Source organism: Arachis hypogaea, chromosome 6 (assembly GCF_003086295.3).
Source record: "Arachis hypogaea cultivar Tifrunner chromosome 6, arahy.Tifrunner.gnm2.J5K5, whole genome shotgun sequence".
Lineage (NCBI taxonomy): Eukaryota > Viridiplantae > Streptophyta > Magnoliopsida > Fabales > Fabaceae > Arachis > Arachis hypogaea.
Window position 1 is genome coordinate 42,581,919 of NC_092041.1, and position 3,560 is coordinate 42,585,478.

The window sequence follows — 3,560 nt, forward strand, 5'->3', positions numbered from 1 at the left end:
AGCAAAGGGGATTCATCCTCCCAAGTCTCATTTCCAAATAACTTGTCATTCAGCTTCATGATTGCTCCAAGGTATTTGGCAACTTGCTCTTCAGTGACATACTCATCCACTTCAGAGGAAGAATACTCATCAGAGCTCATGAATGGCAGAAGTAAGTCCAATGGAATCTCTATGGTCTCAGTTTGAGCCTCAGATTCCCATGGTTCCTCATTGGGGAACTCATTGGAGGCCAGTGGACGTCCAGTGAGGTCTTCCTCAGTGGCGTTCACTGCCTCTTCTTCCTCCCAGAATTCGGCCATGTTGATAGCCTTGCACTCTCCTTTTGGATTTTCTTCTGTATTGCTTGGAAGAGTACTATGAGGGAGTTCAGTAATTTTCTTGCTCAGCTGACCCACTTGTCCTTCCAAATTCCTAATGGAGGACCTAGTTTCAGTCATGAAACTTTGAGTGGTTTTGATTAGATCAGAGACCATGGTTGCTAAGTCAGAGGTATTCTGCTTTGAACTCTCTGTCTGTTGCTGAGAAGATGATGGAAAAGGCTTGCTATTGCTAAACCTGTTTCTTCCACCATTATTGTTATTGAAACCTTGTTGAGGTCTCTGTTGATCCTTCCATGAAAGATTTGGATGATTCCTCCATGAAGGATTGTAGGTGTTTCCATAGGGTTCTCCCATGTAATTCACCTCTTCTATTGAAGGGTTCTCAGGATCATAAGCTTCTTCCTCAGATGAAGCTTCCTTAGTACTGCTTGGTGCATTTTGCATTCCAGACAGACTTTGAGAAATCATATTGACTTGTTGGGTCAATATTTTGTTCTGTGCCAATATGGCATTCAGAGTGTCAATCTCAAGAATTCCTTTCTTCTGACTAGTCCCATTGTTCGCAGGATTCCTTTCAGAAGTATACATGAATTGGTTATTTGCAACCATTTCAATCAGTTCTTGAGCTTCAGTAGGCGTCTTCTTCAAATGAAGAGATCCTCCAGCAGAGCTATCCAAAGACATCTTGGATAGTTCAGAGAGACCATCATAGAAAATACCTATGATGCTCCATTCAGAAAGCATATCAGAAGGACACTTTCTGATTAATTGTTTGTATCTTTCCCAAGCTTCATAGAGGGATTCTCCTTCCTTCTGTCTGAAGGTTTGGACTTCCACTCTAAGCTTACTCAATTTTTGAGGTGGAAAGAACTTTGCCAAGAAGGCATTGACTAGCTTTTCCCAAGAGTCCAGGCTTTCTTTAGGTTGAGAGTCCAACCATGTTCTAGCTCTGTCTCTTACAGCAAAAGGGAATAGCATAAGTCTGTAGACCTCAGGGTCAACCCCATTAGTCTTGACAGTGTCACAGATTTGTAAGAACTCAGCTAAAAACTGATGAGGATCTTCCAATGGAAGTCCATGGAACTTGCAATTCTGTTGCATTAGAGAAACTAATTGAGGCTTAAGCTCAAAGTTGTTTGCTCCAATGGCAGGGATAGAGATGCTTCTCCCATAGAAATCGGGAGTAGGTGCAGTAAAGTCACCCAGCACCTTTCTTGCATTGTTGGCATTGTTGTTTTCGGCTGCCATATGTCCTTCTTCTTTGAAGAATTCGGTCAGGTCCTCTAAAGAGAGTTGTGCTTTGGCTTCTTTTAGCTTTTTCTTCAAGGTCCTTTCAGGTTCAGGATCAGCCTCAACAAGAATGCCTTTGTCTTTGCTCCTGCTCATAAGAAAGAGAAGAGAACAAGAAAATGTGGAATCCTCTATGTCACAGTATAGAGATTCCTTAAAGTGTCAGAGGAAAAGAAGAATAGAAGACAGAAGTAGAAAATTCGAACTTATCAAAGAAGATGGAGTTCGAATTTTGCATTAAGGGATATTGTTAGTCCATAAATAGAAGGATGTGAGAAGGAGGGAAGTAATTTTCGAAAATTAAGTAAGAGATTTTGAAAACATTTTTGAAAACATTACTTGATTTTCGAAAATGAAAGTGGAAAAGAAATCAAGTGATTTTTGAAAAAGATTTTAAAATTAGAAATCAAAAAGATTTGATTGAAAACTATTTTGAAAAAGATGTGGTTAAGAAAATATGATTTAGTTTTTTTTTTTTTAAAAAAATGTGATTGAGAAGATATGATTTGAAAAACATTTTAAAAAGATTTGATTTTGAAAATTAAAAACTTGACTAACAAGAAAAGATATGATTCAAACATTAAACCTTTCTCAACAGAAAAGGTAACATACTTGAAATGTTGAATCAAATCATTAATTGATAGTAAGTATCTTAGAAAATAGAAAGAAATTGATTTTGAAAAAGATTTGATTGAAAAATTGATTTGAAAAAGATTTGATTTTGAAAAGATTTTGAAAACTTAGAAAAAAATTGATTTGAAAACAAAATCTTCCCCTTTAGCCATCCTGGCATTAAACGCCCAGAATGGTATCCATTCTGGCGTTTAACGCCCAAAATGCTACCCTTTTGGGCGTTAAACGCCCAACCAGGTACCCTGGCTGGCGTTTAAACGCCAGTCTGTCCTTCTTCACTGGGCGTTTTGAACGCCTAGCTTTCTCTGTGCAATTCCTCTGTTGTATGTTCTGAATCTTCAATTCTCTGTATTATTGACTTGAGAAGACACAAATAAAAAATATTTTTGGATTTTTAATAATCAAAATGCAATTAAAATCAAATAACAATGCATGCAAGACACCAAACTTAGCAGTTTTGTATACTACTGACACTAACAAAATGAAAATGCATATGAGACACACAAAACAATCAAGTCAATTGAATTCAAAGATCAGAGCAAGTAAATCATCAAGAACATCTTGAAGATCACTAAGATACATGAATGAATGCATGCAATTGACACCAAACTTATGATGAGACACTAGACTCAAACAAGAAATATTTTTGGATTTTATGATTTTTCTGAATTTTTTTTGTGTTTTTCGAAAATTAAGTGGAAAAAGGTATCAAAATTCTTAATGAGAATTCCAGGAATCAGTGCAATGCTAGTCTAAGGCTCCGGTCCAGGAATTAGACATGGCTTCACAGCCAGCCAAGCTTTCAAAGAAAGCTTCGGTCCAAAACACTAGACATGGCCAGAGGCCAGCCAAGCCTTAGCAGATCATTGCTCCAAAAGCAAGATTGATAAAAATCAACAAGCTTTTGTGGTGATAAGTTGAAACCTCGGTCCAATGAAATTAGACATGGCTTCTCAGCCAGCCAGATTTCAACAAATCATCATGAAACTCTAGAATTCATCTTCAGGAATTTCGAAAAAAAATAAATACCTAATCTAAGCAACAAGATGAACCGTCAGTTGTCCAAACTAGAACAATCCCGGGCAATAACGCCAAAAACTTGGTGTTGTTGCCGGATCTTGGCACTGATGTTACCAAAAGCTTGCTCAAAACTTGAACAATCCCCGGCAACGGCGCCAAAAACTTGGTGCGCGAAATTGTGAACAATACTTTTTCACAACTCTCATAATCCCCGGTCATGAACCCCAAAAACTTGGTAGCTCAGTACCATGGCATTACACAACTTCGCACAACTAACCAGCAAGTGCACTGGGTCGT

The 3,560-nt window shown here is 37.9% G+C and overlaps 1 non-coding gene across 1 annotated transcript; it reads left to right on the forward strand.

The window, feature by feature from the left end:
• The first annotated feature begins 1,058 nt into the window (after positions 1 to 1,058).
• LOC112699828 (small nucleolar RNA R71) lies at positions 1,059 to 1,166 on the forward strand. The gene has a single exon (XR_003152765.1). It is a non-coding gene; the product is annotated as a small nucleolar RNA R71 (small nucleolar RNA).
• The last annotated feature ends 2,394 nt before the right edge of the window (positions 1,167 to 3,560 follow it).